The sequence below is a fragment of the Schistocerca cancellata genome, chromosome 4, assembly GCF_023864275.1.
Source record: "Schistocerca cancellata isolate TAMUIC-IGC-003103 chromosome 4, iqSchCanc2.1, whole genome shotgun sequence".
NCBI lineage: Eukaryota > Metazoa > Arthropoda > Insecta > Orthoptera > Acrididae > Schistocerca > Schistocerca cancellata.
This window is the reverse complement of record NC_064629.1, coordinates 748,555,664-748,570,628: the sequence shown is the minus strand read 5'-3', so window position 1 is coordinate 748,570,628 and position 14,965 is coordinate 748,555,664. Positions and strand designations below refer to the sequence as shown.

General features: G+C 38.1%; 1 long non-coding RNA gene across 1 annotated transcript in view; it reads right to left on the bottom strand.

The window, feature by feature from the left end:
* Window positions 1–2,155: 2,155 nt before the first annotated feature.
* The window catches only part of LOC126184129 (uncharacterized), a 33,310-nt gene continuing 20,500 nt past the window's right edge, over window positions 2,156–14,965 (bottom strand). The window contains exon 3 of the long non-coding RNA XR_007536826.1: window positions 2,156–3,513. This is a non-coding gene — a long non-coding RNA (uncharacterized LOC126184129). The remainder of the gene's footprint in view (window positions 3,514–14,965) is intronic.

Genomic DNA, 14,965 nt, shown 5'->3' with positions numbered 1-14,965 from the left:
AAGAATTGAACTGTTCCACATCCACGAGGATCTCCTCAGCACGGATCTATGGAACGAAAAACTAATCTAATCTAAATCTAATGCAGCTGTAAATTTAGAACAATTTGTAAACCGCAATCACTAAAACTGGAAGACAAACAATGTATATATTTCTGCAACAGGGTGCAGATGAATGATTTTTGTTAGTTTTGAGAAACATACATCAAGGAAATTAGGTGTTCATTAATGACTAAAAACTACATTGTTAATTCTTTCACTTTATCTAACTGTGTGTGATTACAAGGAACTCTGAAGTATTTGCTTACATAACAAAATAATCTTTAGTATTTCTTCACAGTAACTGAGATAGTCTGCTTTTTCTAACTGATTACCTTCAAATATTTTGTATAGACCGAGTTAGATATCAAATGCCTTCAGTCATGTAGCATGTCAATACTTTTGCACAGCATTATTAAAACAAGACTTTTTTTTCACAATTTCTATAAACAAGACAGAAAGTACAGTAATTAATACCTTATTTAGAATACGTTAAAGAAATAACATTTCTGAATTGCATTTCTTCAGTAGTAGTAAAAGTAGTTACTTCACTGCTTACTGAAGCTCATGAAGGTGGTAGCAGTTGCATACATCATTTGTTAACCGATAATTTAACTCCTGTTGGTTTTACCATCTTAAAGTTTATGGTACAGAAGTGACTACAGTATTACAGTGTAAATAAATGAAATATTGTTTGAAATTGTGACATCTTAAAAGTCTTAAACATGGCTGTAAATTCAACAACTCTCTGGCATGAACTTTGAGGCATTGAAACTACAGCCACCCAGCTGCAAATAAAGGCTTATTGGAACCCTTGATCTAAGTTCTGACAATTCTGAAGTAGTCTTCTTCAGAACATATAATGGCCCTAAAAGTTACATTGGTGGTTACAGAAGTATTTTAAACAAAAAGTAACAGTTACAGACAAATATTTTAAGATAAGTGCACTCACTTGTTACATCACATGTTGATAATGTACACAGAATATAATCAAATGGCTCATCACATGGGACACTTATTTTATGAACACAAATAATCACAGCCTTGACGTAAGACTCCGGCAACATGGTACTTCAGGTATGTATATTAAATGCCAAGTATAATGGCCCTGTAATGTAAGAGTCTTGCTGACGTGTAAGTTTACTTACATTTATTAAAACAAAATCATGGCATCTGGGTTAAAACAGTATGCATATGGCAATTAGTAAAAGCCGGCTACCCAAATTTATGGGTCCTAGCACTCAGGAAAGCTATGTGCAGAGGGCACTAACTCTGTGTGCATACGAAATATGAACAGACTGCATTGAGTACACTATGTACATTAAAATGGAGATGAGAACTGTGTCTTGCATAAGCCCACTGTTAATCTAAAATGATAAAACTGAACAGACATAAGAATGTGTGTAAAAATGGAACCATAAAACCACCTTGTAAAAGTAAGAATGCATAGAAATTTTAACATGAATGTAGTAAAAAGTATTAAATTATTATAAAAACTGGAAAGAAGGGGGGAGGGGGGGGGGGGGTAAGGAGGAAGGTTAAATATGATCTAAAATTTGAAACTTCCATTTAGTATCAACGAAGTTTACAAACAGTAGCTTATGAAATGAATAGTGTGAGGAATGGGGTTGGGACCCCTGAAATAAAATCTGTTAATAGCCAATTCCCAAAATGAGAACTTCCAATTACCATTAGAGAAGTTTACAGCAGATGGAACAGGACAGACAACAAATTCCAAAATTCACATTAGGCTCAAAACAGTACAACAGTGTATCTAAAGGCTGAAAATAATGCTACATACATGTAAAAATTTTCATACAAATGAAAAAATGTTATTGAATTAATGTAGAGAGAATATGTATTGAGGAAAACGACATGTTTGTCAAAGCTAGTGAGACCAGTAAATGTGCTATATGGCCGTGAGCTGCTCATAGTGGTGACTGAATTTGTTTCATCATGTTCAAGTCTTGTTAACAATTAGTTTTCAACCAAATAAGGTGCTAGGTAACTGCATGCAGGCCATGCACAGAGGCTCTTATTGAAATGGTTAAAGAATATAGATGGGGGAGGAAGAGGGGAGGGGGAGGTGGGGGGGGGGGGAGAGAGAGAGAGAGAGAGAGAGAGAGAGAGAGAGAGAGAGAGAGAGAAGCTAATACTGCAGTTTCATTATATGGTAAATACTATTCATAAAAGGCCCACATCTGAGCAATTACAACCATTTTATTGCCATTCATGATGCAGAGCAATTTAAGGCTGAATACAGGAATAATACTGTGACACTAACCACTGATCAATAGTCAGAACACGAATACTTCAAGAAATCCAGAAAAATCAGAAGTTGACTTTCCTTCACTTACAAGTGTCACCTGAGCACACACTCATAACCAAAGGACCTCCCAAGACTGAACTCTTATTTGCAGTCTGTGGGAAATCCTTCGGATACCAAGGTGTGCTGTACAAAAAATCCTCTTCACAAGTGCACTTTCACTGTCTCTAAACAGATGTCATCCTGTATGCCACTTGGTTCAAACAAATATGTAGAAACAAAAACCAGTCTGTCAACTGCTTTTAAATGTCCTCACAATTAATACTACATACTACTTGACAGAGATTACATTCAAAATTAAAAGACAAATATTTAGTATTCCGACACACAAAATGCACTTCATGTTGACTGTTCTGGAAGTAGAAATAAACATTGCTTCACAAGCCACTACAGGCATGTGGAATCCATTACATTGAAACTTGGCTTCAGCTTCCTTGTTGTTTCTCTGCCTTATAAGTTGTCTGTACTAGGTCAGCCTGGATACTGTGCGTGTGGGAGGAAGGGAGGGGCTCAACTGCAGCTCCTCCCAGACACTTGGAGGATGCTTTATGTATGTACGTATAAATTTTGCAGCTCTTTTCATTACTATGAAACAAACTGTATCAGTTAAGTATGTTAAAAATACAATGTATTTTTTACATACAACTTGCAACTTCTATTCCAAGTAGCTACAGTTCATTTAACTAAAATCACATCACTCTTCTTCATTTTGATATAAACGCAACTTTAGCACCTCCCAACACGTAAAGGATTTGCCCAAACTGGTCAATTAACCACAGTTTGTGGCAAGTCTTTTACATGACAGAAGCCGCTGTAATAATTTTCAATACGTTCAACAAAATGTCTAAGAAGCAGGGAGGTTGACTGCCTGTATCAATGTCTTAGAATGTGGTGAAGACCTTGCCTGCTAATTACCATTTGCAACTGGCCAAGACTCAATACTGGACCATTGGTTTTCACAGGCAATGTTGCCTCCAGACAAACACATCTGATTTACCCAATAAAAAGATTTAACCTCAATCTTGACAATGGCTGTTTCCCATACCACACTGAACAAGACTGGCATATTCACAAGTTCTCTCTCAGTTCACAATATCTGGGCTCTGGCTAAGGTATCCTCCATCACACCATTTCTCCCACAAATGCTGGGCCTGCAACAGAAGAGACTGTGTAATTTGAAAAACTAAGTGTTTTGGGTGGTTACGATTTCAAAATGGACCACAATAAGATGTATTAGGGCAATGTACACAGAACAGAAAGGTCCACACTCATGACAATGTGACAATTTAATCTAAATTTGGTATATAAAGGAGTTTCATGAGCACTGTGGCAATGCCTTTCAGGAGCAACTACTAATGATCTCCAATCCTGATACATGTTTACCGAGTTTCCCCACATTACTGGCTCAGATATAATTCAACCCTTTGCTAATAACTGTCAATGGTTGGTTGAAATACCTAATGAGACAATCTGGCACTATTCCAGTAAGAAACTCATCAATGCAGCATGGTGGCCCCAATGGAATGGCATGCTGTTGTCACGAGATGGAAAACAAATTGGTGCAAGAATGTTACCAATGCCCAAGCCTGAAGAACTGCCAGCAGTGCAGTTCACTGATAAGAGCACAGTGAACCCTTGTGTTCAATAAGAACCACTAGCACCGAGGTTCAACACTACCAGGCTTCCCACCATTGAAGCCTTCACCTAGCTGTGCTACAAACAGTTGCTCTGGCCTGCAAGTGACCCACTAGCTTTAGGGGGCACTACTCAGTGCTGTGTGAAGCAGGGTACCTACCAGCATGGCGCAAGAAGTGATGTGTGCAGTGTGGCAGTGGCATGGCACACATCTGACTCGAAACCCAATAAAAGTAAGGTAGCACAATGTCTTTTTCAAAAGATTATGGTGTTCTAGATTCAGTTAACGTAATTGTTTTATGTGAACGAAAAAGCTAAATATGTTTCTGCAGTTTCTCAGTAAAACTTACTTTTCATGTAGAAAATTGAAAACAAGTTCACACATTTTATCTGCTATGCAATGTATCACATTCAATTTTGATTAAAAAACAGATTCTTTAGCACTTTTTAGTCTGACACTTCAGTTTGCTAACTTAATGTCTCCATTATTGCTTATAGTTGTCATGATACTTCAAAATAAACTAACTACTGTGTATATTTTGAAAAATTTATACTGAAAAATAATGTCACTGGTCAGTTTATGTTTGGTACATTTTAGGTAATACATTGCTGTGAACTAAACTTAATTAACATACCAAATTTTTTTTTCCTTCCCCTGGAAGGAGAGCCACACTTGTCTCCAGTCTCAAGTAAACAGGTTATATATTTTGACATTTGGCTGTGATGTGTTACAATGTGCCACTCAACTCCGGCTATACTCTATGCTGAGTTGTAGCTCGTTTTTCTCTATCATAAGGGATTTATGAAGTCAGTCACATTACCATTTTAAATTAACATCGCATTAAAGTTATTTCAAGTTTAAAACTAGAGATAGGTGAAGTTACAGTGGCAGAGTTAGCTATATAATGTATTCTCCGGTTTTTATTTTCTCCGCTAAGAGTTTCATTAATGAAGCATTCAGTAACTATTACTGTTCATGTATTATTGGACAAAAATGGTGTGGCCCAGAGACCAGTGGAAATTAAATGTATTTTCCTAATGATATACAGAACACAGTATGTTTAAGTTATGTCACCAGCATCAATACATTTGCTGTGAAGGGATTTGAGTCTGCTATGAACTTTGTTGACAGAAGAAGAAATGTTTCAGCCATAAGAAACCATTTAATTTTATCAATATTTTGCAGCTTGAAACATGACCGTATTCAATACACTGGATGTATGAATTAAAGAACGCCTTCAGTTCCAACTTTTTGTGTTTTATTAATTACAGGATGCATTTCGGACCCTGTGGGTCCATCATCAGGTGCAATTCGTGTTAATACATGCTATATTTCTTCTCTTGAATGAGGTGAAATGCATATTCATATCACGAAAAGGTTTAATGTTAAGTTGTGAATATCTCGAATCAAATGCGGCAAATATGTATGTTGTTGTTGTCTTCAGTCCGGAGACTGGTTTGATGCAGCTCTCCATGCTACTCTATCCAGTGCAAGCTTCATCATTTCCCAGTACCTACTGCAGCCTACATCCTTCATTATCTGCTTAGTGTATTCATCTCTTGGTCTCCCTCTGTGATTTTTACCCTCCACGCTGCCCTCCAATACTAACTTGGTGATCCCTTGATGCCTCAGAACATGTCCTACCAACCGATCACTTCTTCTAGTCAAGTTGTGCCACTAACTCTCCTTCTCTCCAATTCTATTCAGTACCTCCTCATTAGTTATGTGATCTACCCACCTAATCTTCAGCATTCTTCTGTAGCACCACATTTCAAAAGCTTCTATTCTCTTCTTGCCTAAACTATTTATCGTCCATGGTTTCACTTCCATACATGGCTACACTCCATACAAATACTTTCAGAAACGACATCCTGACACAAAAATCAATACTCGATGTTAACAAATTTCTGTTCTTCAGAAACGTTTTCCTTGCCATTGCCAGTCTACATTTTATATCCTCTCTACTTCAAACACCATGAGTTACTTTGCTCCCCAAATAGCGAAACTTCTTTACTACTTTAAGTGTCTCATTTCCTAATCTAATTCCCACAGCATCACCCAGTTTAATTCGACTACATTCCATTATCCTCATTTTGCTTTTGTTTATGTTCACCTTATATCCTCCTTTCAAGATACTCCATTCCGTTCAACTGCTCTTCCAAGTCCTTTGCTGTTTCTGACAGAATTACAATGTTATCAGTGAACCTCAAAGTTTTTATTTCTTCTCCATGGATTTTAATACCTACTCCGAATTTTTCTTTTGTTTCCTTTACTGCTTGCTCAATATACAGATTGAATAACATCAGGGAGAGGCTACAACCCTGTCTCACTCCCTTCCCAACCACTGCTTCCCTTTCATGCCCCTCAACACTCATAACTGCCACCTGGTTTCTGTATAAATTGTAAATAGCCTTTTGCTCCCTGTATTTTACCCCTGCCACCTTCAGAATTTGAAAGAGAGTATTCCAGTAAACATTGTCAAAAGCTTTCTCTATGTCTACAAATGCTAGAAACGTAGGTTTGCCTTTCCTTAATCTTTCTTCTAATATAAGCCGTACAGTCAGTATTGCCTCACGTGTTCCAATATTTCTACGGAATCCAAACTGATCTTCCCCGAGTTCGGCTTCTACCAGTTTTTCCATTTGTCTGTAAAGAATTCGCGTATGTATGAAATAGTGGAAAAGGTGAACAGTGTGAACTTACCACATAATCCAAGAAAAGCGTTTTTTAAGTTTTAGCACCATCAAACTTTCTTTTCTCCATTGTTTTCGTACATGTCATTTCATTCAAGAGGCACATTTTCACATACATTTCTAAACATTTCACAGATGTTTTTGTACATGGTATTGTCAAAGATGAATTTATTCTCAGTGCTGAAGATATAACTATTAAACAATTGCCATATGCAGGAGATAAATTTAGGTTACGTCTTTAATATTACTTTAGTAACTATAGCTTGCAAAATCTGTTTGTTCATTTAACATAGATTCTGATTTTTTTTTTTTTTTGATTTTATGAAGGTATATCTCCAGTTGTTCTAACACATTTAGGGTCTTACCACTGGATTCATTATGTAGTACTACCGAACTGCTTCTATACTGTTTATGACATGTTTCGTTTCCAATATATGTTTTGCAATTACTGATTTTTCGAAATGGTTTAACCTGAAAGCATTTCAGTGTTCTTGAAAATGGGTTTTGAAGTTTCTGCCTGTTTTCCCTAGATAGTAGGCAGAATAACTGGGAATGTTACTTTGTACACTCTGCCACTGTTGTATGCTTGTGTATTTGATTTTATGTTATGGACGAGTAAGTTTCCCAACTTATTATTCATTGCGAATGAAATTGTTACGTTTGTTTTTCTGGAAAGGTTAGCGATGTTTCTGTGATATGGGGCCCAGGTATTGGATATCGGCGAATATTCTCTCTTCTTTCACAGTGTGGCCATTTGTTGTCTTACTTTTGTGTACGTGTCTGTTGAAATTGTCAGTTGTTTTGGTTGTGTAGCCATTACTTATGGCAATGCTCTGTATTGCGTCTATCTCATTTTTGAGGGTGTTTTCTTCTAAATCAAGGGAGTGCACTCTGTGTAGCATGGACCTAAATGCAGCATGTTTCAGTGTTGTGGGGTGGCATAATGAGTTGTCAAGTGTTATGTCTGTATATTTCCACAAAAACATAAAATTATGTATAGAACATGAGGACAATTACTGAATCTTAAAATCACCCACAAAAAAGTAAGTTCTGCATACACAGAAAACGCACAAACACAGACGTAACACTGGACAACTCACCATGCCATCCCACCACACAAACATGCTGCTTTTAGGTCCAAGCTATACAATGTACACTACCTTGATTTAGAAGGAAACACCCTCAAAAATGAAAAGTTGTGACTAAAGGCATTTTTTTTAGTCATACCTCCTATGAATAAGAAAGATTCAGTGGCTAACTGTTCTGTAACTCTGGTAAAGTGCCTTGACAGGACAGCAAAATCTGAGGTCTTACATTAAGACAGAATATGAACTGTCATAATCATTTCCCTTCTCATGTAGGTTTCCTTTAATTTTATTGTTCATCCTGATTGCTATTTTTATAGTTTATCTGTCAATTCTTCTGAAACATAATAAAATTGATCTGCTACTGAACTTGTCCTCTCACTACGGAGTAACTTTAAAGAGCAGAGCCTAGAGCAGAGATTTGTTTAATGTTCTGTTTTTATTGATGTATCAGTTTTTCCTATAACATTATTGTCTGAGGTGATAATGTGGCTTAATTCATTTAATCCCCAGGACTGCCACTTCCTTAGGAAACAACTGTCTGAACAGTGTTCTTTGACGCACCTTTTAAGAAATTATAATGCATACTGTCACCAATGCTTCATTATTATCAGTCATTCCATGACTACATTACATATGTTTACCAGTATTAAACCACTGATCAGTCACACCAGGAATACTTCAGAAAACATTTCAAATTTTATTGTTATTTGACCTGTTTTGTCCTTCGTTACATGTTAAAGAAACTCATTACCAGATTCCATCATCACAACTGAATTGTCTGTCTGCTACATTGTGTGAGAAGCAGCACAATCCAACATATCAACAATAAGACAAATAACCAATGGAAAGTTGTTATGAATTATCCAGGGGAAGTACGCCTGTAGGATGTTCTTTCGGTAAGGTAGTGGAGAAAATCTAGGTGCTTGATGCTTCAGTAACTTTTTACACAAATAGAATTGGCACGACTAAGCTATCTGTGTGTTTCATAACTTTGTATGGATTTCCGATTATGTTCTATGTCATATGTCACCTCTTTACAAGGCAGACAGTCCTATTGAGATTTCACACCAAATGCCAGAATTCCAAAGGTGACCTATGAACAATACTATGAAATTGAGTAATACACTCCTTAGTTTCTTTCTTAATCCTAGTGGAGCACTGTCTTTTCAGAACCAAGTGTGGATGCAGTTATATACCAAAAGAATCTGATATTACATTACATCCAGCAAATTGTTGAAAATTTGCAGAGGTTTTATAGAAAGCCACCGAACGTAATTCTATTTAATTTCATGTCTCCATTAACGTTCACAAATAAATTAAATGAATTACAATTATTAAGTTATCTATTTTTTACAAGCAATCCTTTCCCATGCTTTGAGTGTTTCTGTTCTATTTCACACTGATGTGGTTGTAGATACATGGATTTTCTTCCAATATACTAACAAAGAAAGAATATTTAACTCTTATGTCTCATTTTCCTTTTCCTGTGTGGAGAGCATCGCACAATCAAGGCAGTAATGTCCTAAACAGTTAGTAGCACAGGCTTAGTGGGTGGCTATATGCTTGCCTTTTGACACATGCCACACCACTCGCCACATTCATCTGGTAGGTCTCCTGCCTACGTGCACTGCCTCCCAGAAACACGCGTGTCCTTCAGGAGTGACTGCCTCTACTGCACCAGTACAAAACTGCCATGATCCACGTCAGGCTGTACCCACCACGCTTGGGCATGCACCTGTATCTGCACTAGCTTGATGAAAAAGTAACTAGTTTTCATGAACTTGCTACCTTTGCTGTGGCCATTCTTAACACCAATGGACTTCTCTCTCCCTTGCTAGCCCATCAGACTCGCAAAAGGAAGAGCACCTACACAATCCTGATCAACCTAAAAAACAGTCCCTTTAGCTCATACAGTTTCATATTACTCCAGTCCCACAAACTAAAATAACAAGTAACCGCAAACTGTCACAACAGTGGGGGACATATACATGTTTTTCTTAGTAGTTTTAAGTAACACTGAGGTTTTATTTTGGCATTACATGCCTTCCATCAATGTTTTTGTGGGCAGAAAATGATGCCCTGTAAGTCTGGTAGGGACCCACCACTTTTATGAATTCTTTTCTTTTACTCTTAACAGTCCAGTAACTAATCCAGTCACTGCTACATTCTTTCTAGCCGTGCTCCTAGTCCAACAGTGATCCCTGAAAATATTTTGAGTCTGAAAAGTAACTCCATTTGAGAGAATGGATGTTTGGGTCATTTCAAAACTGAATCAGAATGGCCTAATGGAACATCAAACTTGCAAATCTGATTTTAGAGTTATTACTGCATTTCTTGGTTTGATGAAGGACATCAGAAATTTCCAGACAAAAAGTTTCAAATTACAGCTGCACATAACTAAGTTTTACTAGTTATGTAAGTTGGATTCCAAAAATTCAAATAATGTAAAAACCATACAAAAGCCAAGATCACACAAAATATTTCCTTATTCCAAAAAACCTGTTTCAACAGTCTTCAGGTCGCAATATTTTTTGAAGTAAAACATGTTCATTTTATGTTTACCTCACACACAAGGTGTCAAGCGTATAAAACTCAGCACATTATGGACATTTGTCATTGCTATATTATTTAAAGACACACAGTGATGACAAACTTCTAGAACATGCCGAGTTTTATTCACTTGACACTGTGAAGTTAACGTAAAATTAACAAGTTTTACTACATAACATGTTTCAGACCTAAAGATGACATCAAAGACTGTTGAAACCGACTGTCTTGAATAAAAAATATTTTGTTCAATGAAACTTCCTGGCAGATTAAAACTGTGTGCCCTAGCGAGACTCGAACTCGGGACCTTTGCCTTTCGCGGGCAAGTGCTCTACCATCTGAGCTACCGAAGCACGACTCGCGCCCGGTACTCACAGCTTTACTTCTGCCAGTATCTCGTCTCCTACCTTCCAAACTTTCAGAAGCTCTCCTGCCAAACAGATCACCCTTAATATTCTCAAAAGGAAATTCAATTAAATAATGTAATAATAAATGTATAAACCTGTCCTCCATAATTTCAACAAAAATCAGAAGTAAAAGACCCACAACATAATAAATGTGGCAAACTCACATACCTCAACACCAGTTCCAGCTTCACTCGTTCCTTTGAAGTGGAAGCTACTTGTGCACCTCCCAGCACGTAAAAGATTCGCCAAAACTGGTACATTACTTACAGTTTGTGACAAATCTTTTACATGACAGAAGAAGCTCTGATGACTGCCACAGACATGTTTAACCAAATTTCTCATCAAATTGAGACAGTTTTACTCATTTAGGTACGTGACCTAAAATTCTGATGATAAGTGACACAAAACTGCAACAATGTAACACAGGCTAAGCTCATAAAGGAAGCATTTCATAGTTTTGTAACACTCAACAAAACATCCGGATGGTATGCATTCACCGTGAAAAAGTTTCGCCATTTTGTGCAATTTCTTTAAAGCTCTTATGATTAAAGCACTGAACTGAAATAGTGTAAATATGATAAATAAGATGAAGCCTGCATGTAGAAAAAGAAACCGACAGTCACTGCAAGGAGAAACTGGAATAATGTAGAAATAAGAACCAGCACTTACGAGAATACATGATATAAGGAATGTCAAATTATTATATCAATATTCACTGCAGGTTTTTCTTGGAAAGGAAGGAAGGAAGGAAGGAAGCCACCTGGAAAGAATGTTGATCTCGATATGATGACAGCATATGACACTAGAGGGACAGTAGATGTACTGATAATTGTTTCAGTACCGTTTGCCAAGAGATAGCGTAGTAGCATAGCTACTACAGCACAATCTGTGTCTAACCTTTAATAGGAATGGCGACACCTAGAAGGCTCACTATGGCGCAAACGTGTGAAGGAAGCAGGCAACCATGACACAGAGACGCATTCTTGCTTCCTACAGCCAACTGAGCAAGTTTTAAAGGGGTCAAATTGTGGCCTTCCTAGTGACAAGATGACTCTTTTCTAAGAACTGCCATGCAAGTTGGATATGCCAGACTCACTTGTGCAACAATGCTGGTATCAGTGGTCATGTGAGCATTCTCACATCTGTAGATGAGGTTCTGGATGTCCACACAGTACAGACACTCATGAGGAGTGTTGTGTTGTAAGGGTAGTAGTGGCAGATTGTACAGCGACCACAGCACAGATAAGTGTGCTTGTAAGCCCAGACACGTCAACACGAACTGTTGCAAATGGCTGTTAGCAGGGTGACTGCAAGCATGTGCACCTCTAGCTTGTCTTCCACTCATGCCACAGCATCGACTTGCATGGCTTGACTGGTAATGTCAAAGAATCACTTGGAAAATGGAATGGCATGCCATGGTATTCAGCAATAAAAACAGATCTGCCTGCATGCAAGTGATTATCACTTGTGTCTGCGACAGACCTGCTGAGTACTGTCTTGAAGTGACCATTTGTCCTAGACACACTGACCCCATCCCAGGCTTTACAGCCTAGGGTGTGATAAGCTGCATCTCTTTCACCTTTGGTGTTTCTGGAGGGGACACTAGTGCTTGGTACATGAAGAATGTGGTTAGAACAGTTCTTTTACCATTCTTGGTAGGCCTGCACAATTTCTAGATGTCTCCAATCGAGCATGTGTGGAATATGATGGGACGACAAGGACTTGTCTTTCAGAACTATGTGAACAGGTCGAGTAGACATGGCACAACATATCTGAGGGCAGTATTCACCATCTGTGTGATTGACTGGATTTTACAGCGCCTGCACTGCCGACCTTGGAGGCTACACCACTTAGTAATATGGGTGTTTCAACATGGGCCAATATCTGGTACCTTAGAACTGCCTGTGGTTCTGATCCGTGAATATAATCATTTCACTTACTCCATGTTCAGCGATTTTGTCATTGTCCACAAAATGATTTTCTTGTTTTAAAATTTTCTCCGATCTATTTAACAACAATGTCAGCAAGAACATCCATCCCCAATGCTGGGTTACTTGACTAGTATGTTCAGTAGTTAGGTTCCTTTGGGTATCTTCCAATCAAATTATTTGCTATGAAGCAATGAATTTCACTTAATGAGAGAGAGAAATTGCATTCAGCATTTAAAAAGGCATACCATGTTGTGTCTGTCACTTCTAGTACTTCATGAGTGAACATATTGTTATGACAACGACGAACGAAGTCATTGCAAATGCTGACTGGTGGCCAATGCTAAACAGAAACACACAAATCACAACAGGTTTGTCATTAACGTCGAAAAGATGCTGGCTGCACAATAACTAAAATAATTAAGAGTCATTGGTAAAAAATTATATATATATATATATATATATATATATATATATATATATATATAGTACTTAACTGGTTGTACAGGATTCTTCTTGGCTGCATACATATGATTATGAACAGATAGCTATTGAGGTCTCACTTAGACCATACGTTACTAAGCGCCTTGTTAGAGGTTGCTTCCTATCAGCTGAAAGCTACGCTACTTTACGTTCTGAGCGGGAGCACCACTAGTGGCGCTGGTCGCAACTCGAGGGTCCAACGATACTAATAATGACTGCGGCCAATAACTGCAACCCCTAACAAGTGTGGTATTGAACGTCGATACCACACATATAGCAGTAGTAGAAATATGGTGTCTTTTCTACTGAAGGATCAATATTATTTTTGTGAACAACACAGAATGCAGGAACGTTACTAAGTCACTGTCCTTGTTTGGATACCATACAACACATGGAGGCGATGTAGAATTTGAAACTATGAAATTTGTACATGTAGTTTCACTTTTGTTGACTGAATTGCATTATAAACAGCTAAAACTTACCAACAACACTTAACACCACTATCATTGGTATCCTTATGAACATCACTGTCTTTGTCACTTGCAATCAAGTACAAAGCTGAACAGCTGGCAACATCAAATGAATCTAAAATGTGTGAAATTTCCCCTGGGCTTAAGGTTTTCCTTAAATTTATTTTTAATTATGTTGCTAGAGCAACTGTGAAACAAATAAAAGTGACAAAATAATAGAAACTGTAGAACAGTATTTCAGTATTTCACAACTGAGACATGAGTGGTTACATAATATTTCAGGTTACATTACCTTTTGCATTGTGTCCACAAATTGTGTGTGTGTGTGTGTGTGTGTGTGTAAACTATTTATATGAAATGGTGCCTAGGTATCACATAACAGTAACATTACAATAATACACATTCAAGACACACAAAACATTACTGATGCAAAATTTGCCTGTAAGGAAACAAATTATGATTTGACAATGTAGAAAAAGACAAGAGTGCTACTTACCATAAAGAAGACACATCAAGTTGCAGACAGGCACAATTAAAAGAGACATACAGCTTTTGGCCACAGCCTTCATCAGTAAACAAGACACATGCTATTCACACACAGAAGCAAGCACACCTAATGCACACATGACCACCAACTCCTGCATCTCAGGACAGAATGCATCATCATATAGGATGCAAGCAACAATCTGGGGAGGGGAGGGGAGGGGAGGGGAGGGGAAGGGATGGTGTAAGGTGGGGGGAGAGACTAATGCTGTCTGGTGGTGTGTGCAGGGACTATAATGTCAACAGGCACAGCATTAGGAGGTTGTGGGGCAAGGAGATGGGGAAAAAAGGAGCAAAAAATGAGAGAAGCAGGGAAAGATGGGCAGATGCATTGGCAGAGGTCTGCAAATAAACAGGGTAGGAGATGAAAATGGGGATAGATGGGGTGAAAACTGCTGTGAGGAAGGTGTGGGGACAGTATGTTACCGTAGGTTGAGGCCAGAGTAAGTATGGGAGTGAACAATGTGTTTTAAGGATAACTCCCATCTGCACAGTTCAGAAAAGCTGGTGATGGAGGGAAGGATCCAGATGGCTCTGGTAGTGAAGCAGTCACTGAAATCAAGTGTTATGTTCAGCTGTATGGTGTGCCACAGGGTGGTCTACTGTGCTCTTGACCACAGTTTGGCAGTAGCCATTCACTCTAGTGGACAGTTGGTGGGTAGTCATACCAATATAAAAAGCTGTGAAATGATTGCAGCAGATCTGGTAAATGACATGACTGTTTCCACAGGTGGCAAGGCCTCTGATGGGGTAGAATAAACCTGTGACAGGACTGGAAAATCAAGTGCTCGGTGGGTGGATTGGACAG